Source organism: Alexandromys fortis, unplaced genomic scaffold (assembly GCF_014885135.2).
Source record: "Alexandromys fortis isolate MF-2015 unplaced genomic scaffold, M_Fortis_MF-2015_v1.1 scaffold_30, whole genome shotgun sequence".
Taxonomy (NCBI): Eukaryota; Metazoa; Chordata; class Mammalia; order Rodentia; family Cricetidae; genus Alexandromys; species Alexandromys fortis.
The window spans coordinates 9312180-9335022 of NW_026067922.1; positions in this window are offsets into that span (position 1 = coordinate 9312180).

Below are 22843 nucleotides of genomic sequence, written 5' to 3' on the forward strand. Positions count from 1 at the left end.
AAGCCATTTTGCCAAAGTTGTCACCATTGGCTAATGCCTCAATTTAATATTTAATAATTTTTACAGTTCTCTTCTGTAGATCTGAAGTCAAGTGTTGGCAAATAGGGTGGATGCAATTGACTGCATTGTTTTTCTCTTGAAATCAGCAGAACTGATCATAAAGTTCAGAGTTCTTACCTTTTCCTATCTCCATAACTGCCCAGTTGCCAGTATACACTCCATTCAACTGAAATATCTACATTTACATGTTATTTTTATCAGAAGTCTACAGTGTACATCTGCTATAGGAGCTCCTTTAGCTCATTCAGCCAATAGCCTTTAAGTTACCAGCCCACTTGGATGTGGTCTCTTATACTATAAATGCAGCTGTAAAGCCTGTGCTCACTCTCTTGCTTCCACCTCTCACTTCCAGCTGCTAGACTCAGCTCCTGTCTCTAATCACAAGGACAAACTTTGTTGGGAGAGAAGACATCATCTTCTAGAATTGCTTCCAGCTCTCATGGGGGTGACATTCTTACTATGGGATCCTGAAAGTAAAATGATCCCATTTTAAGTTTCAAGATTGCTGTTTTATATAATTGCAAATGGTGTCTGGGTAGTTGATAGAATTTCTTTGTTTGTTTTTTGAATTTTAAATTCTTCCTTGGAGTTCTAGATAGAACGTTGTAAGAAGGTGAACCATGTCTGTAACTGGTACCCAAAAACCAGTCTCATAGTAGCACTATCAGCATCATGACGTCATATTAACCAGGTGGAGTCATTGTTGTTGGGTCCCATCTTCTTCCTGGAAGCTTCAAAGATTACATCCGGAAAATCTACTGTTCATTGTTGAAAATTTAAACATTACACATATAGATATGTATTCAATGAAAGATACAATATTGACAGAATGGACATGGAAAAAGGTAAAATATTTCCTTAAAAATCTATTTTCTTTTTATCACATATCAGATGGCTCCTGTCATTAGACAGATATTCTGAATTTTTCTTTTAACAACATGCTTGGATTTAGAGAAAAATAGCCATTATCTAACTATAAAGTGAGCTCTGACTTGTAAGTAGAGATGTATACATGTCCAGATAATCAAATTTCCTATGCAGATGATACAACATCATAAGTCAGATTTCTCTTTGCTTGGTGATCCTTTCTGTATAGTTATCTTTTCATCTTTAGGCATCTAGATGTCCAAGCTCTCTCAACTCTTTGAAGATGACTATTTTCCTGCAAAGACAATAACAGAATCCTGCTCCAACCCTTATAAAATTTTCTTACAACATATATGATTGTCACCTCTGTGGATGAGTTGTCATTTTTCTTTCTCAAGAGGTTTCTATTTTTCAAACAGAATGTTTATTAATTTTGATGGCATTCATACCTTTTTTTCTCCAGCAAAACAAGAATGAAACCCCTTCCCCAGCATAGCACATCTCCTAGTTCCCACTCCAAGGTCAAAACATCCTTGAAATATACTGACTTACTTAATTCAGAAGTTTTTTTCTACTATCCAATGTCTCTCTGCAGCTGTTTTTCCTTTCTCAAGATTAATAAAGCATTATGCAATCTATTTCTGGGGGCATTTTCCATCTCTTTCTGCTTGTTTAGCTTATCTTTCATAGTTCAATTTGATCTTTTTATAACTGCCTTACCAATAATATTGTTTGGTATACCTGTAATATGCTTATATTGTAATAAGCAAAAAACCGTTTTATTTTTTTAAACACATATGCTCAACTATTGTCTGTCTTTATTTGTTTAGGTATACTCATGATGGCCATAACTTCAAATAAATGCATGAATACTGAATAAGCTTTTTATGAGCTCAAAAGTTGCCCATTGAAAATCTGGATAAGTGTCAATGGTGGGGTATACATATTTTAATTTCCCAAATTCTGTAAAATGGAACACATCCATCTGCCAGATATCATTCCTTTAGGTATGCTTTGGGTTACTCCCTACAGGTAGCAGTGTTTGGTTATAGAACGAGCAAGTAGGACATCTCTTTATAATTTCCTTAGCTTTTCGCCATGTAATAGAAAACTATTTCTTTAAATCTTTGCTATTGACATAATGTTTCTTAAGAAATTCATAGGTCTTCAGCATACTTATACTCAATAATCAGTCAATTTCTGCATTATCTTGTGCTAGAAAACCTGGCAGACCCATTTAGGATCAGATGTGTGTTATGTATATTGGACAGAGCCTATTACTGATTATGTCTTGAACCTGAAAGAATAATAAAGTCAATTCTGTATTATCTGGTATAAATTCAGTGGTTTCAATATGCAAGACAACTCTTTCTGCATATTGTGAATCAGTAGCTATATTGAGAGGTTCTTTAAAATCCCTTAGTACCATGAGAATAGCATATAACTCTGCCTTTTGGACAAAATTATAAGGGCTTTATTCTGTTGACTGAGTTTTCTGTCCTGCCTGGTTCCCATATTCATTAAGTCCCAAAGAAATCACACAGAGGTCTACATTAGTTATAAACTGATTGGCCCATCAGTTCATGTTTCTTATTAACTCTTATACCTTATATTAGCCCATTATTCTTGTCTATGCTAGCCACATGGCTTGGTACCTTATTCATTGAAGCAGTCACATCTTACTTCTTCTGTGGCTAGGTCACAACTACATACTATGACTTCCTTCTTCCCAGAATTCTCCTGTTCTCGTTGACCTGCCTCTACTTTCTGTCTGGTTGTCCCTCCTATACTTTTCCTGCCTGGCTAGAGGCCAATCAGCATTTATTTAAAATATAATTGATAGAATACAGACAATTTTCCCACACCATTTTTCTACCTTACTTAATTCTTCTGATTTGTAACCTGCATTTCCTGATTTATTTACATCAGTATAAAATGTATGGGCTCTAGTTATTGGTGCATCACATACAATTTTGGGGAGAATCCAAGAAGGTCTCTTTATAAGGTTAATTCTATCACTTTTGGGATAATTGCTATTAATTTCTTTAAAAAATTAGCATAAACTCTTTGCCATGGTCCATTGTATCCCAATAACCTTCTTAATTTCATCAGTAGTAAAAAGCACTATAATCTCTGCTGGGTCTATACCTGCTAGTTGACAAAGTCTCAATTTTACTTTATAATTAATTCAGAGATTTTTTTTCCACATAAGGTTTTCATTTTTTACTTGGTTTATGTGGTAAAAAGATCCATTCTAAGATAATATGTTCCATCTGCATTAAAATTCCTATAGTGGAAATTCTAGAAGGCTATATGATTAGCATACAATTAAGATTTGGATTCACGCTATTTACATGTGCCTCCTGTAATTTCTCTTCAATGACCATCAATATTTTTGTTTTAGTTGTTAATTTCCTAGGACTATTTAAGTCTTTCTCACCTTCTAAGTTTTTGTTTAAATGAAGTATAAATCAGCTGTTATCCCAAAGCCAGTCATAGACTGGAAATACCTCCTAACAATTTTGAAAGTAATAAAGAGTTTGCAATTGGTCTCTCCTAATTTGTACTTTTGTTTTCTAATTTTCTGTAAACCTATTCTGTAACCTAGGTAATTGATAGGATCTCCTCTTTGTATTTTTATAAGTAATTTGTAATCCCCATTTAGGCAAAACTTTCTTTACTTCTCCAAAACTTCTTTCTATAGTATCTGCATTTGAGACAGATAATAAAATGTCATACATGTGATGGTAAATTATAGACCTAGGGAATTGCTTGTATATTATCCCCAATGGCTGATTTACAATGTATTGGCACAGGGTGGGCCTATTGAGCATTTCCTCTGGGAGGATGGTCCACTGGTATCTCCTAGTAGGCTGAGAATTATTATAAGTAGGCACTTTGAAAGCAAATATTTCTCTATACTTTTCTTGTAAAAGTGTAGTGAAGAAACAAATCTTTAAATCAATAACTATAAGAAGCCATCCTTTAAGTAATAGAAAAGGCAGAGGAATTCTAGATTGTAGAGGGCCTGTAGGTTAAATAACCTTATTGACAGCTCTTAAATCTGTCACCATTCTACATTTTCCAGATTTCTTTTTAGCAACAAATACAGGAGAATTCCAAGGGCTGGTTGATTTTTTCAGTATGGTGAGTATCTAGTTGCTCCTGTACCAGCTGTTTTAAAGCCTGCAGTTTGTATTCTGTTAAAGGCCATTTTTTAACCCATATGGGTTTCTCAGTTAACTATTTTCAAGGCAAGGCTTCAACTACTCAGAGACCATTTGCAAGTATATAAAACAGTAATCTTGAAACTTAACCATCATTTTACTTCTACATGATCCCATAGTAAGAACATCACCCCCATGACAGATGGAAGCAATTCTAGAATACAACGTCCCCTCTCTCAACAAAGTTTTTCCTCATGGTTAGGGACAGAAACCATGTCTAGCAACTAGAAATGAGAGCCGGAAGCAAAAGAGTAAGTGCATGCTTTACAGCTATATAAGCTGTATAAGACTATATACTATATACTATAAGCTGTATAGTATGAGAGACTATGCCCAAGTGGGCTGGTATCTTAAAGGCTATTGGGTGAAGGAGCTAAAGGAGTGGACACAGCATATATCATGTTCATTGTTGATGTTATCCGCCTATGGGTTTTAGCTAAACCTAAAGACAGGTTTCCACCATTGGTGTCCCACAGAGCAGTCTCACAACTCACAATTCATTTTCATCCCTTCTCTGTCTCCTTTGCTCTACTACCTGCTAGCCACCACTGCTGTTAGCACTATCGCCACACTTTCGCCTTTTAAAAGAGGGCACAACTAAAAGAAATAAACATGCTGTCTTTTCAGAACAACTCCTTTCACTTAGAAATAGTCATTGAAATTTTCTCCATTCAGTCTGAGCTTTTTTAAAAATCATACTGAGTAAGATCCTGCTGTCTGGATTAGTGTTAAATATTTGCAAAGTTAATCTACCTATGTACTTACCTAATATCATGTAGATTCATTTCAAATTCTTCTATGTTTTAGAAGTTAAATGTAAAGCTGATATTTACATCTAGGTAGGGTCAAGTTTGAGGTCCTCCTGTAAGTCCAAGTTAGATAGATATCCTTGGCACGAGTCTTACCACCGAGCTATATCCCCAGGATATGCGGGCAAATTTTTGTTTCAATATAGTTTCTTTGGTTTTGTTTTTTACTTATTTGGGCAAACACCAGAAAACATATTTCTGGGTACATACTGAGTTTATTTGATGTGGTAAGAAACCACATAAACTGCCTCTCTGATCTGCAGAGGGCTCTCAGCAGTAGATGAAATGTGTGACAGGGCCCACCAAATTATTCAACTGGATAATCCTTAGGAACTTGTTTGTCTTGCTGTTTTATAACAATAAGTGTTGGATAAGTCCATTAGATGGCAAAATGGTGTTATATTTAGCTTGATATTCAGCATGTGATTTCACACTACTGTAGATAGAGGAGAAAGTGAGTACACATTCTTCTGTCTACCTGAGTTTTAACACTTTTATTGATTTACATAGTGAATTTAAATAGTTTTGATTAATATTTAAAAAAAAGTATTAATTTCGCAAGTTTGATTTCATTTTTTTCCAAACTAAGAATACAATTTATTAATTGTGTTGAGGATATAAAAATACCATTCAGTACTGTCTTCACACAATCACTCATTCACTCACTGACTTGTGATGGTCGATATCCCTGTACAAGGCTTCAGTAGTAGCCTCATCTTGGCTGCTCTGGTGCCTGCATCAGCTGTCAGCTCTAGTTATCTATGAGACCAATCACCCTGACTGGAGGTGTTTTCATGTCTGGGAAGTAGATGTCACCTGACTACTGTAGGACAGGTTTGGAAGGCATGGTTTGATTGACACAGCTTTTATTCCCCCAGGTGTCTCATCTATAGAATTCTCATGACCCTATCAGAGATATAAGGGAATATGCAAAGTTATTTTTTAAGTCTCTGCCTGAGCCTTTTTTGTTAGCATCCCATTGTCCATACCAACAGTCCGGCCCAGTACAAAATCAGAGTAGTATAGCATGGAAAGAGACCTGACTGCAAAGAACTAAAATTGTTTTCTGTGGACATTCTGCATGGGAATGGCCTCCTATAATCCAGAACTAAGTACAATAAAATAAATAAAGCAAAACAATATAGAAATAATTAATTAGAGATCACGTAATTGAAATATCTAATAATGATTTTTAAATCACCTATTGATCTGTTTAAACAGAAGCCTGAGGATGAGAGGTGACAGAATGAACCAGTTCCAGTGAGAACAGAACAAGTGTATTTATTAAAGTGAAAGATGGATTATGAGATGACAACACAAGGCAAAGCCCTAGAGATTTGAGGCAAAAATAACAAAAGATCTAGCATTCCCGTCATGTGAAACATAGACAGACAGAATGTGTTGTGAGAACAAAAATGTATTTGAAGAACGTCTTATGAAGTTGACAAATGCGATAAGATTCAAAAAGTTTTGAGTGAATGAACAAGATAATTCAAAAGAAATTTACCAGTTGGTAAAATTAAATGCTAAATTTTTGTAACTAATAGAGGAGGGAGGTCGGGAAGGGGCTCTGAGAGGACTGGAAGGACTAGAAGCTGCAGTTGAAATGTATTACATAAGAGAAGAATAAATAAAAAGAAAAAATTCTAAAACTCAAAAAAATAAGAGACAAAAATAATCTTAAAGGTATTAAGATACAGAACCCATTATGTTCAGGTAAATACACATTATAATTGAATAAAGTATTTTATCTGAAATCATGAAAACAAAAGAACATGGGCTGGGTAAATACCCTTGAACCACTAAAGTCAACAGCTTGTTCTAGACCTGGCATAGTCAGACTTCATGAAAACAAAGCCATTCTTGAGAAACAAATCCTAGAGAATCTACCCTCAAGGACAAGCCACAGACATGCTCTAAAGAGAAAACAAAACAACAATAACTAAACAACTTTCCACCAACATGAACACAAAGCCTTCAAAAAGGAAGGGCCAAAGAACGACTTAAACATGCTATAAATAAAGAATTCGGAGATTGCAGAATCATACTTGATTCTTGTTTTTATTTCATATTTTTTTGAGTGTCAGGCATTGAGCCTTGGTACTTTTAAATAACCAAGGATGTACACTACCAATGAGGTAGATCCAAGATTCATACTTTAGATTTCATTTGGAGATGGAGCCTAAATCGTTGTGGCACGTTTTGAACATGCTCTATATTCAAGATCTTTCTTGAACTTGGCATCTTCCTTCTTTAGTCTAAATCATACCTTGAAGTCCAGACTTGTTTCACCAAATGTGTAAAATTTTGTATTAATTAAAAATCTATAGCAACAGTAATATGGTGCATACATGGAAATAAAGTTTTTGATAAGTGTAACTGGCTCTACATGGAATTAAGATTTTTGTATGTCTACATAGTGATTAGATATTAATACAGGTAGATTCTAATAACTTTTATCTTTATATGATAAAGGGAAGGCAGCTACTATAAAAATATCCAAGTTAATATATTAAAAAATACTATAAGTATGTTGCAATATTATTATAAAGAATATTGTAGCAATCCAAGAAAAGTAAGAAAAGCACAGAAATTAGAAGTTGAGAAAAGAAAAAAATGGAAGCCAAAGCCCCAATTAATGTATAATGATTAAAAACATAAAAAGAAAGTACATATAGAAAGATAGATTATTTCAATGAACATGACAAAATAGGTATTAAGCTAACATTTTATAAGGTAAATGAATGATTTATCAAAATTTGCAATCCTGAAAGAATATGATTGAACATGACATAAAGGTGTCTAAGACTATATGAAATATGTAGCTGGAAAGATGGCCCAGTAGTTGAGAGCACTGGCTGCTCTTTAATGACCTAGGATCAATTTACAGCACCCACAGGACAGCTAAAATCTCTGTAGCTCCAAGTCCAGTGTACCTGACATCCTCTTCTAGCCTCAAGTGAGCACTGTATGTACGTGTTGCACAAACATACATGCAGGCAAAATGCTTACAAAACAGAATAAAAAGTATTGAAAGGAATGGATGAAACAAATTCTACTGATTCTGAGAGTAGAAATTAGCAATTTGTTTAATAGTTGGCGTGTCTTTGAGCATGATGTCAGTCACTCCAACTGTAACACAAATTGCTATTCTCCGTGAAAGAGCAGCCAGTAGAGACAATAAAGATAAAATTCATAAAAAGTTATGGGGAGTAAAACAACATATGATATGCTTGATATGTGTATACAGTATAAACACACACACACACACTCACGTCCAACAAATTACTCATCTGATGTTTTGCAAAACACCCATGCCTCTCACTATGTAGTCAGTAACAGGACATAGTAAAGTGAGCATTCGGAAAGTGTTTGGAATATGGATTAAAAATAAATGACACTTATTAAAGAAGAAGTTTCTGAGAATCAAGTAAAATTTCTAGAAATAAATGAAAATGAAAATACAATGTATTTCCCATGAAACTAAGAGGGGAAATGAGAGTAATTGATATATCCATTAGACTAAGATAATGGTGTTCAGAATCTAAGTTCTTGTGTTGGGAATATAAGACGAGAAGAGCAACGTAAGTGTAAAGAAACAGCATAAAGGAGTTTAAAGGGGGATCAGTCACCAAGGTAGAGGTTTGTGAGCTCAAGTCCCAGTATTCATATACTATCTCCCCCATCCTTTTAAGCTAATTTATTTCAAAAACAAGCTTGTTTCATATAAGTTTAGAGATAGCAATTACATTCTTGGGAGTTTATTCTAGAGAAAAAAATAATCACACAAAAACATCAAAATGCATTTAATACCAACCCAGATAATAGCACAAAAAACACGGAACTGAAAACAAACAGAAAACACAAAAGCAAACAGTGGTATGACCATACCATGGAATACAACATAACAATAAAGTGTCACAAAATGCGGATAACACAAAACTTGGGATGCTAGGGAGTTATACTGAGTACAGAAGCTGGAAAACTCCCAATGCATTGGTTTGTGTAGTTTTACTGAACTCTGAGGCAGACCTGGTCAATTTCCTGTCTTTAGTGGATAATATTTGTCATGCTAGGTGCCGCCACAGGGAAAGCTGCTGAAGAAACAAACAGTATCTTTGGCCATCTTCTCCAACTTTGTACACACATCTTAATGACTGTCTTAACCACACCCTCCAGAGTTACCTCTGGTGCTTACTTTTAAATTTTCCTTAGCTTTGGAACCCTGGCATTACTTCAGGTGATTAATGGTTTTATCAGTTCATAAGCAAATAGTACTGGTCAGGAGCTCTCAATGGGACCATTAAATGAAGCAAGTATTTAACAAAAGAAGCCAAGTAGAAATCTCTGCATTGAAAATGTAATTTTCATTTAAAAGTTGATGGAAGAAATTGAAGACGCAGAAAAAGGAAAAGACATCCTATTCGAAGACGAGGGTGAATCTTGTTACATTGTCCATATAACTGAAGGTAGTCTATTGACTCAACAAAATCTCAAAATTAATTCAGCAAAGCCAATAAATTCTTCATAGAAATAGAAAACCATGACAGAATGTATTAAAATCTGTGAGGAAGCTAAAAGGCCTTGAATAATGAACATGAGTTTTTAACAACAGCAATAAAAATATATTAATAAAGCTGAAAGCATCCCTAAAGCAGCTTCACGTTATAATACAAGGCTAGAGTGCTGAGAATAGCACAGAATGAGCTTTAGAAAATGAAAACAGGACAATGGAGCAGTATAGAGAGCCAAGAAAGAAATCTTTTGCGTTTAAATGCTGTCTTGGATCTTGATATTGAGATGAGGAAAATCATAGTCCCCTGTCACTAAACATGCTTAACTTTGAGAATACCTCACTAGACGTTTTCATAGCTATCTAGAGCTTTAACTATCACCTTCCATGAGTTTACAAGGAAAATTTCTTTCTCCACTTTTTTCTTTATACCATGTTCACCACAAGGCTCATATCTCATTTTTGGTCCTTCAAGTTTCAGAGAAAAAAATTCTTCATTCAGCCCCAGTGAAAGAAGTAGCCTCAACATTTTTTTCTTAAAATAAGATTTCATCTGTCTATGCTCAATAATATGCATGAAAAAGTTTCATCTTTGCAAGAGTATTACAATGCTGAAAGCAAATGTGTTTTAATAAAATGCATTCACTCTGCTTTACTGAACTTGAAAATATTACATTGTTAGATGACAACACTGACGAAAATGCATCTAGGGAGTTCATGCAGAAAATCGCCTGTCCTGATCAAATAAACACGAAGCACATCTCACATTCTAGACAAATAGCTTCTACGGCTGATTAGACCGGGATCCGGAAATGGGCACGCAGCAGCCAAGGAATGTATTGACTAGGTGGACAAGTCAACTAGGTGAAAGTTACTTTGTGATCTGTGATTGATTTCTGGGCAACATCTATTTAGGGCTTCATGTTTGTTTTCTCTTTCTACCAGGATCCAGTCACAGCGAAACTGCAACTCTTTCCAAAGCAAGTTTGCTAAAGTAATGGACACACAATTAAAAGGAAAGTGAAAATGGGAGAAAAAGTTAAGTAAAGAAAACACATTTTAAAACATCAGAGTCAAGTGTGTTCTACCCTAAAGGATGGAAAGCATCACGGGTCTTCAGAAGAACCTTCATCTCTGTTTTATCGTTGAATTTTCCCGTGTTTATGCATAGGCAGATATTTAAAATCTTAGCTCTTCCCTTCATATATTTTTTTCTTTCTCATTATTTTGAGTTTTTCAGTGAGATGATATATAAGTAAGTTATTATCCAGTACTTTCCAATTTACAACATGCAAAATTATACCTGGTTTGTTGACTTGATATTAATGTGAAGGTACATCTGTGATGCCATTGCTCTCATCCTCTTTACCTTGGTGGTTAAAGACAGCCATATACAGAAATGTTTCTTATCACTCGATGACAGCAAAGTGCTACTAATTTATCTCTCTCTGAAGAGAGGATACAAGGCACGCACACACACATGCACACACACACACACACACACACACACACACACACACACGGGGTGGGGGAGATATTGGGTTTTTAGAGACAGAGTTTCCCTGTGAAACAACCATGGTTCTCCTCAAACACATTCTGTAGACGAGGCTGGTCTCAAATCTCCACCTACACCTACCTCTGTCTCCTGAGCTCTTGGATTAAATGCATGTATCACTGCATAACAGATAAGAAAATAAGATCATCTTCAAAATTAAACTATCCAAATACAAAATTGCAGAAAAAAATTGTCAAAAAATCTGTTCCCTTACCTCAGTGGGAATTCTATTATCTGCAATTGAAATATCTGAGAGTGCACCTCTTATCTAAATACATCAGATGGGAATATTTCTTTGCTAAAGTATTTAGGTGATCCAATAAGAAAATTAAATTTAAGAAAGAATAGGAACTTTAATCTCCTCAAATCTCTTTCTCTTCTTCATGGTGAGACCATTCTCACCAGTTTTAACTGGTGTTATGCTATTCTAAGTAGATGTAGACATATAAAAATTTTTATTTTGAGTAGGTTTAGAGGGCAAAGAAACTGTTTATTGTTTATAAATATATGCTGCTACTGTAGAGGACCAGGGTTCAATTTCCAGCACCCACATGGAACCCCTATAACCATCAGTAACTCCAGTTTAAGGGGATAAAAATCTTTCTTTTGGCCTTTGTGGACACCAAAAGCACACACGGTGCATACAAGAAAGAAAAAGTACTCAAACACATTTTTAGAAAGCCTTTTAAAAGTGGATCTTGAATTATCTAACCTAATTTTCTGTGATATAACAGCACTTGAAACAATGCCAGAATCTTAAGATGCTTCTGAGATAACTTATCTGGAAATATTTGTCTTAAAAGAAGGCACTGAACTATTCTGAAGTATAAGGAACTTTCAATTGTTTCATTTTATTTTCAGAACGTATTTTTTTTCTTGAATGGATTTTGTATAAGAGGCAGAAACTGAGTTAAAGAAGTTTATTACTTGGTATTAGCTGGTTTAAAATGGAAAGATCCATGTTCTTGTCTCCCTGACTCTAGCCATGGTATTTAAAATAACATGGTAGTGGTCCCATTATTCCTCTTTAGGTAGGGCATTCAGTGTATTGGTCTTCAGAATAATGCTAATAAAATAGGCTTGGCACCAAGGTGATGGTTTCAATCTAGAAAATAATGCAGGTGACTTGTAAATACTGGAAACTAACTTAGATATTTATTTGAGCTGTATAAATTTCCTATTGTTGATTAATTTTTTTTACCCTACCTGGTAGCAGTTTTAATTTCAACAATCTAATAAATTAAATTTGGAAATATTATATATAACATTTGCCTGTTTACATATGTTCTATAACAATATAAACAAATTTCTGCATGTATATTGCTAACATAAATCATAATTTTCTCCAGATTGTCAACAAATTGAAGAAAATGAACACTTATTTATCACATACAATGTGCTAGCTACTACACAAGTGAAATACATAAAATTTCCTTAAAATCACTAATGTTTTACAAAGACTTTTTTTTCAATTGGAAAACTTGCAAAGTTAGACAATGTATATACCTGGGTCTGTGTTTTGTTAAACTCATTTTGGATGGAAATCATTATATTTTGTTTCAAGTGTTCAAACATTATGCATATAGGCATTCCTAGTTATTTCCTTTATATATTCCATGAATGCTAACTCATCACCATTTGCCCAGGGGAAGTGATTATGTGTAATTGTGGGATATGTTTCTCAACCTAAATTGATACTGGGGCCCAGAAAGGGACTAGAAAATGAATTACTATTATAATTACTGTTCATCCACAGGTTTAAGTCTCAATTTTATGTTCAATATTGGTTTTGCAAAAATCTATCTGATGCTTTATGTGCAAAAAAAATGTCTGTTTCTCTTATATTATTTTTTTTTCTTATATCTGGAAGAACAAATTTTGCATAGTGAGATAAGTCAGTAATCAAACGGGAGTTTTCCTTTTACAGAGAAAACTAAGCTAAGCCAAACAAAGTCATGTTATCACAAACCATATCTTGCGTTTTGAACTCAACCTCAGATTATACTGAGGCAAGGTAAATGGCAGTTTGCTTCTGCATTGCTGTCTAGTTTCAAGCAGAATTTAGTGAGTCCATTATCCCTCATGACATCCAAGTACTAAGAACCAAGGCCAATGCTCTGGGGTCAAGGCCTTCCTATTTTCACAACTGTTATTTTAATTTTTAAAAATATAATTGTTCAGTATATGTTACAGATGGTTTAATTTTCAGTAGTGTTTTAACAAAACTACAATATATGCAAATCTTCAAACATTCTAGCTATGTGGAATGCTGAGGCAGGATGATTGCTTTAGCATGAGCTTCCAGCTTGAATATCATGATACGACTCTTTGTCAAGCAAATCCACTGGAAAAAAAAAACCTGTGAAGATTATTTTCCTATTTAAAATAACGACAAGCTAAATAGAGAGCTATGAGAAATCAGTCATAAACAAAAGCTTTTAGCACAATGGATCAATAGCAGACTGGTTTCTTATCACTACTAGTTTAAAATACGATTTAAAATATAACAAATTTTAAAATTATAGTATGAACTGAGCATATAGAAGTTACCTAGGTTATCACATAGACAAGTTATGAATGTTTGCTAATCCTCATCGACTGCAAAAGAAATTTTATCTGGTCAAAGCCAAGAGTAGCAATCATCTGCAGATTCCAGCATAATGTCTAAAGACTTTCCTTGCATATATTAAAGGTCACTTTTCCCTTCCTGGTTTTCCCGTGCATCATAAGAATTCTACCACATATCATAGATACCTCTAATACCTTGTATTAGAATTCAAATACAAGACTCATAAGGATGATAATGTTATTAGGGGTCTATTGAAGAAGCTTCATGGGAAGTGGATATGTTTGTAAAAATGGTGCATTTTGGAAAGGTTTGAGGTTAATCTAGACTATTGACTTCATGGAGCCAGTGGAAAAGGGTAAGGTTTCTGATGGAATCTGGGGAAAGAAAAATGAGACTGTTGGACTCAATGTAGACAGGCATTTAAGTCAGATTGGTCATAGCAATTTAAAGTAAAGGTGTATTCCATGGTAGGTCTCTGTGTTTCCATCTACATTGACTCATCCAAAATGGCAAGAGCACAGTATGAAACTATAAAGGAGAAATAAAGAGCAGGAGTTAAATTTTCCATTACAGTTTGCCAGGAAAAGTGGGTAAAAGGGAGACTTTATAAGATCCAGGTACATAAAATGAATCAGACGTAGGATGCAGTAGACTTCAGAGGACTTGTGGGAACTAAAATACCAATTATTAGATCCAGGTCATGAATCTCGAATATTACACATCACAGTTCTGGGAACCTTGCCATTCCTGAGGAAACATCTTATTCCATCGAAGAAACTTACTAGATCTTCTCAGGATGTGCAAATTTTAAAATTATTGAACCAAGCAGAAATTGTATTAAAGCAGGTACTGCCACAATCAGCTGATCTCCTCAATTTATGAATAAATACTAACCTTCAAGATAAACAGTACTAGTAAATGAGCCTGCTTAAAAACATATGGACAATGTAGCCTCAGATCACAAACAAGTACCGCAGTATATTTTCTATTATGTATCAGGAAATTGGATGTTTTACATCATTTCAAAGATTATATTAGTAACAAGAAAAAGAGATTAAAATTTTTCCACATCAGAAACTAAAATACTAACAGGAAGGGCTCTAAAACATGAATAATCATGCAATAATGATCCTTAATTTTACCTTGAATTTTATAACTCAGTTGGAGTTTAAAATTACTTGAAATCTTCTACTTAATTATTTAAGTGTGTGTTTTTCTATTTCTGTTGTTGGGTTTTTTTTAAAGCTTGTTGTCCTAATTTAATTTCTTCTTTTTTAAAAATGCTTGCATTGCTAGGCATTGAACCCTGAGCTTTAGGCTCAGTGGTAAAGTGCTCTATTATTGAGTCGTATCTCCTCAACATTTTGTTGTTGTTGTTCTTTTTTATTACTTTATAAACAATACCAATCAACATTTCCACTTCCTCGCCTCCTCCCACTTTCCTCCTTCTCCCTCACTCACCCTTTCCCCTCCCACTCCAGTCCTAAGAGAGGGCAGGGTACCCTGTCCTGTGTGAAGCCCAAGGCCCTCCAGACTCCATCCAAGCTTAGCAAGGTGTGCATCCAAATAGAATAGGATCCCAAAGAGCCAATGCATGCAGTAGAGACAAATCCCAGTGCCATTATCATTGGCTTGTCAGTCTGCCCCAATTGTCACCCACATTCAGAAGGTCCAGTTTGATCCTCATTCAGTCACAGTCCAGCTGGATTTGGTGAGCTCCTATTAGCTCAGGCACACTGTCTCAGTGGGTGGACTAACCCCTCATGGTCCTCACTTCCTTGCTCTTATTCTCCCTCCTTCTGCTCTTCAACTGGACCTTGGGAGCTCAGTCCAGTGCTCGTATGTGAGTCTCTGTCTCTATCTCCACCATTATGGTGATATTCAAGATAGTCATCAGTCTGACTACTGGACAAGGCCAGTTCAGGCACACGCTTTTCCACTGCCCAGGGTCCTAGCTGAGGTCATCCCCATGGACTCCTGGGAATTCCTCCAGACTTCTATTTATATGACAGAAACCCAACACTGCTTTTTAGAATCTTGTTTTTTAACTAATAATTAGATTAGAGAGTCTACTTCTACAAAAAGTAATTGTGACACATCTTTCCAATGAAAAGCAAAGTTGGGGTATGGTACTATGAGGATCATCTCAGTGGTCTACAGATGAACAAAATAGAGTCCATTAATAAAATGAATAAAATAGAGTCCATTAATAAAATCACTCTTGGAATGTTACTGGTCCTTAGGAAGTGGGGTAGAACCCTGAGAAGTGTGACTGGGATAGACTTCTTCTATCTTATCCCAACTTTATAGAAACATTGAAAACCAGTATCCCACTGATATAGGAGGTTGAGTTCATATTAGTGGAGGTAATAGATATATTCTTGAAAACTTGTGTATACTTTGTATTTATGGCACAAGAATTTCAAATGAATATTCTATGGATTATAGTCATGTTACAATGATTCTGAAGTTTTCTATTAACTAACAATAAATTTCTTCTTAATAAACAAACAAAGAAAGCTATAGAATCACTTTGATACCCTCTGGCATTATCTTTCCATGCCTCTACCCCAGTTCTTTTCATGCCCACGACAACATGGCAGGACTGACTTCCACACTCCTCTGGTGCTTTCAGTCCTGCTAGTAAGCAGTCTGCAAATTTCTGGGTCCTAGATCATTCTCCCCTAGGTCTCTGAAGCATCCATATTTGTGTGTTTACTACAGGAAAATTCATTGAACTTTATTTATTTCTACATATACATGTCAAGTATGATTGAAATATTTGGTAACTTAAATCTGTCCCATACTTGAAACTTTTCAACTGTACTTTATGACATATAATATGTTTTTGGTCCAATACATTTATTCAAGTTAACTTTGGAGGTGACTTTTTAATATAGTAACAGCATAGTCAGTCTCAAACTGATTTTACCTCCCTGAATCATTATCAAAAATTACTGAAATTTAGTCATTTGTAACCATTCAGTTAATGCTTTTTTCTTCCTTTACATAGAGGTCAATGTATATGATTTGAATACCCACACCTTGTTTGGTCTTCAAACCTTAGGTGAAAAGAAACCATCTTAAAGAATCTGTAGAAATTGACCCCAACCATTCCCAACCACATTTGGGACCACAGGAGCCTAGGCCTTCACTGCACCTGGAAAGGTTCCCTGGGGGCACATCCTGTACCCCATTTCCACTCATCGAAGGCCCAGAGACCTGCAACAAGCCTCCCCACATCCCTAATAATCCCCTACCACATCTGTGACCAAAGGAGCCTTGGCTCAGCCTGCATCTGGAGGAGAGAACACTGGAGCCTTGGCCTTGACTGCAACTAGAGGAGCCCCAGAGCTGCATAAGTGACCAGCAGAGGCACAGCCTCACCTGTGTGTGGAAGGAAAGTAACCTAAGCACCTAAGCCTTAGGCCCCACCTGCACCAATTAAAAGAAGAGAAGGCCCTTAAAGTACAAGCCCCACCTGCACACATTGAAGGGAGAGATTCGTAGATGAGAGTGTAAGAATACATCCAACAACATAAAAAGCAATATGGTACCACCAGAAACTAGAGGTTCTACATCAGAAAGACCTGAACATCCCAACACAGATGAAGCAGAAGAAAATGACCTTAAAATAAATTTATGAAGATGATAGAGGCCCTTGGAGAGGAAATGAGAAATTTTCTTAAAGAAGTGGAGGAAAAGACAAACAAAAAAATGGAAAAAAAAATCAACAAATCCCTTAAAGAAAGCAAGAAAAAAATCAAACAGGTGATGCAGATATCTCAAACAGTTCAAGACTTGAAAACAAAAATAAAGGCAATAAAGAAAACACAAACCAAGGAAATTCTGGAAATGAAAAATATGAGTAAACTATCAGGAACTACAGATGCAAGCATAACCAATAGAATAAAGAGATGAAGGAGAGAATCTCAAGCTTTGAAGATACTTCAGAGGAAATAGATTCATCAGTCAAACATAATGTTAAAACCAACAAATTTTTAGTACAAAATATCCATGAAATCTGAAACACTATGAAAAGTCCAAACCAAAGATAGGTTCTTCTATAGGGATAGAAGAAGGAAAATAATTTCAGCTCAAAGGCACAAAAATTATATTCAAAAAAGTCATAGAAGAAAACTTCAACCTAAGGAAAAACATTCCACTGATAGTACTTAGTGGCCCATACAATGAAATATCTCTCTGTAATTAGCTCAACAGTCAAAAATGCAAAGAAAACACAATAAAACACATAATCCAGATTCTCTGTGCATTTTCCATCTTTACATGGCTTATTTTTCTTTACCCCTTTTAATCTATGCCTATCTGTACTTTGTCTAGTTAAAGACTTCTTTTTTTAAATGGTTTACCTCTTTTTATAACTCTTTATATGTTTTTCTTCTCTCTCCCAAGCCTACATACATTTATCAAACACTGTGACCCATTTAGAGGTATTTTCCATTGAAAGTTGTCTTTATTGCATATATGTAACTATTGTTTTGACCAGGAGAACTATTCTTTAATGCTAAGTGGGTGTGGCTAAAACCATCTCTGCAGTCCTGCCTGCTTGCTCCACACAAATGGCAGAGACATGTTCGCTGCCTCTGAGTACCATGTACCTTTCCCATTTTAGAGCACACAGTGGGTCTATGTTGTCATTAAGCAAGTTGGAGCACTCTGTTCACAAACCCCATTTTAATGCTCAGTAGCTGGACCTACGAAAAGTCAGAGCTGTTTGTGTGGGTGAACCAGAAAGCTGCTGTTTCAAAACCACACAGCTTTTCTTACTGCTACCATTGAATCAGGAAGACCTCTCTTAAAGGAGCTGTAGCATGCTGCCAGCAAGCAGAACACATCTGAAAAAAGATGCTGCGAAACTTTATTTTTCAGTGTCAAGAATTCCTTTCCAAGCCCTCTAAGGTTTTATGTGAATTTAGCTAGCACATGTTGGAGTGCAAATTCCTTTCCAAGCCCTCTAATGTTTTATGTGAATTTAGCTAGCACATGTTGGAATGCAAATTTGTTGCAGGAGGTTGCTTGTTTGTTCCTGGCTGCTCAGCCCCAAAATTATCACACAGAAGCCATATTATATGCAATAATGTTTGTCCAATAGCATAAGCGCATTTCTGGCTAACTCATAATTTAAATTAACCCATCTCCATTAATCTGTTCAATTTACAGGCAAATAGAAGTGGGAAAAAATCATTCTGAATTAGGTAACCTAAATGCACAAAGTCAAAAGCTGTATGTACTCACTCATAAGTGGAAATTAGACATAAAATAACAGATAACCAGCCTACAGTTCACAACCCCAGAAAAGTCAGGAAACAATGAGAATGATGAGCGACATGCTTGGATCCCCATGGAAAGTGGAAATAGACTAGATCACCTGAGTAAATTGGGAGCCAGGTCAGGAAGGAAGGGGAATTGGAGTAGGAATGGAAGAAGGGGATATGAAAATAGTGGATAACATGAGATATTGGGATGGTCAAATTTGGGCAAGGACAGTGAATGAGAGCAAGGAATGATTTATCTTGATAGAGGAAGCCATTATAGATTTAGTAGGAAAACTGTCACTGGGGAAATTCCCAGGAATCAACAAGAATGACCCCAGCTAAGAATCTAAGGAATAGTGGAGAGAGAAAATAATATAATTTAAAATATAAAAAGAAAGTATGATGTGGGATTTCCCTCTGTATGCTGTGAATATGTTTTACTAACATTGGTTATAAAGAAGCTGTTTTGGCCTATGGCAGAGTAGAATATAATAAGCTGGAAAATCCAAACAGAGATGGAAGAGAAAAGAAGGTAGAGTCAGGGAGAAGCCATGTAGCTGCCCAAGAAGCAAGAGGTAACAAACCACGAGCCACGTGATAAAATATAAAATAATACAAATGGGTTAATTTAAGATGTAAGAACTAGCCAGGAATATGCCTAAGATGTTGGCCAAAGAGTGTTGTAACAAATAGAGATTTTTGTGTAGTATTTGGGTCTGGGCAGCTGGAAAACAAAACACAGTCTCCATTTACATAATTTCACCCAACATTTGGCAACATACATCTTCATAAAGCCTAAGAAAGCTTATGAAAAGGGCTTCTAGACCCACAAAAAATGGGAGTCAATTGGAGCTTCTTGGTAGCCACATTTGCTGGTAGCTAGCAGAAACACTGCTCCTTTAAGAGACAGCTTCCTGGCTTCTGTTGTTGGCTGGAATGATTCTGACTTTTTTTGGGAGGACCTGCTATGAAGCACTTCAATGGGATTTGTGAGCAGCATGTTGCAACTTGCTTAATGGCAGTGAAATGGACCTGCTGTGTTCCTGGTGCTGGGGCAGTAAAGATGGCTTACAGAGCTGGCGATAAATACACCTCCACCATATAAAAAGGATGTTAGAGGTGGAGTCAGCATCCAGGGCCACAGCAATCACACACACTTTAAAAAAGAAAAGAAAAGAAAAAAAAAAAAAGAAAAACCCCTCCTTGTCAGGAAAAGAATTTCAGATACACAATTGGACAGATTCAGACATAAAATATCTCTAAACAAGACACAGTATGTTTTAAAAATGTACATAGGGTTAGTAGAGGGAGGACTAAGAGTATAGATAGTTATAAAAAGGAATTAAGTAGTTTTAATAAATAAAACAAAGTTTTTACAGAGACAATAAAATAAAACAAGTCACACAAAAATGGAAAGAACACAGAGAGTTTAGATTATGTATATTATTGTGTTTTCTATGACTACAGAGAGACATTTGATTCTGGGGGCTGCTTTGTTAAACTACATCTATTTTTGAAAGGTATCTTGACTTCAAAATTTGAGTCTTAGGGTAAGTTACTCTGAAAAAGAGGTTTGATTTTGTTTTCACAGAAGATGAGAATCTGTGGATTCCTTCCAGGTTAATGTGGTCTGATAGAACAAGATTTCCTAAAAAGTCTCCATTAACCCTAAAAGTACTTTGTCCAACAGACAGCAGGAAGCAGTTCCGAGAAAACTATGACCAAATTCCCAAAATGATTGCTTTTAAATGTTTATTTTCATTTTAAAAGGTAGGTATGATTAATGGTCACATCCAGTTTCTAAAAAAATAGGGGGGGATATGATATAGAGATAAACACTTTACATTGGTATGGATCTTGGTCTACTGATACAAATTTAAGGTCAGTTTTATTACACTGAGTATGTGTATTTCTGCTCATTTAGCATATTGTATTTGTGTAGTTCATTTAAAAATGTAACATATAGTTAGTCATCTGTAATAATAAAACTTTTAATTACATTAGTTAGGTTTTCTGGATATACAAAATACATTTGAATTAGATAATCTTTAACACTTCAAAGACACACAGAATATGGCATTTAAAATGTTTTAAGAATATAGACTTTTCTTGCCAATGAGACATGTCTGCTTCTGGCAGCACCAATTACTTCAGAGAGGTTGAGGGGCATTGAAGAAACTCATTATGGGATTTGCCTTCAATGTGGAAAGGCTAGTCATTTGGGTAAGAAACTGCTGTTGCCTGGACTGTTTGACAGTATACTGCATAAACTCAACATACAGGACACACAGAAAAAAAAATGACTGCTGAAGTTGCCAAAAACAGTAAGACAGTCATTCAGGGTTCCTGATTCATGAAAGAGTCTGCATTCTACAAGATGCAGAAGAAAGTGAATGAGAAACTGCTAATATAGGTGAAACAGTCTTTCAAATTTCCTGCTTCATGGAGAAGTCTGCCAGAGACTATGGGCCTGTAGGCTGAATATGCATGCTCCAATGTTGCAGTAGAACTTTGGGTGGCTCAATAAGCAAGGAGAAAACTCTATCAATTCTGGAGTTTTGGAAGTTTCTTACAATGTACTTCCTGTTTACTTAGCTAATATTATATCCTTCTGGGGTCTTTGATGAAGTTGAAGACAGTTATAGTTACAGTTTTCTTTAATTTTCATAAAAGATAAATTAGATATGAAACTTTAGACTCATAAAGATAGATAGATGATAGAATATTTTCTTGGGACATCGCCTTGGGCTCCTGGGAGCCACTCTAGGTTCAAGTCTCTTGCCAACACTAAGGTGGCTCCCTTAACAAAGATATGTGCTTCCCTGCTCCCCTATCCAACCTTCATTTGTCCCAATCTTCCTGTTTCCCCAAGATCCCCCAATCCTCCCCTTCTCAATTTTCTCTCCCCGTCCCCCCTTATCCCCAACCCACCCCACCCCCAAGATCTGAATTTTCTCCCCGGCAATTTTGTCTACTTCCCTTAGCCAAGAGGATAATAACTATATGTTTTTTCTTGAGTTCACCTTCTTGTTTAGCTTCTTTAGGTTCCCCAGGTATACACTCCGTGACCTTTATTTGTGGCTAAAAACCAATTATGAGTGAGTACATCCCATGTTCATCTTTTTGGGTCTGTGTTACTTCGCTCAGGATGGTGTTTTCTATTTCCTCCCCAGTTAGTCCCTTGGGAAGCTGAGGATAGGGACCCTGAAATGACCCTATCCTATAGCAATACTGACGAATATCTTTCATATCACCATAGAACCTTCATATGGTGATGGATGGAGATAGAGACAGAGACCCACACTGGAGCACTGGACTGAGCTCCCAAGGTCCCAATGAGGAGCAGATGGAGGGAGAACACGAGAAAGGATGTCAGGACCACGGGGGGTGCACCCACCCACTGAGACAGTGGGGCTGATCTATTGGGAGCTCACCAAGGCCAGCTGGACTGTGACTGAAAAAGCATGGGATAAAACCGGACTCTCTGAACATGGCGAACAATGAGGGCTGATGAGAAGCCAAGGACAATGGCACGGGGTTTTGATCCTACTTCATGTTCTGGCTTGGTGGGAGCCTAGCCAGTTTGAATGTTCACCTTCCTAGACATGGACGGAGGGGGGAGGTCCTTGGACTTTCCACAGGGCAGGGAACCATAACTGATCTTTGGATTGGAGAGGGAGGGGAAGAGGAGTGGGGGGAGGGGGAGAAGAGTGAGGGGAGGGGAGGGAAATGGGAGGCTGGGAGGAGGCGGAAACTTTTTTTTCCTATTCTCAATAAAAAAAAATACTCAAAAAAATATTCATGATGTCAAGTAAATTTGAGCTATGATGTCATAAAATACTTTATGTATAATTGTAGAGGTTGTGTATAAGAATAAATCATATAGATATATCGAAAAAAAGAATATTTTCTTGATTTTTCCACATACAAAGAGACTAAATATTGTAACTGAAATTCTTGCTTGATA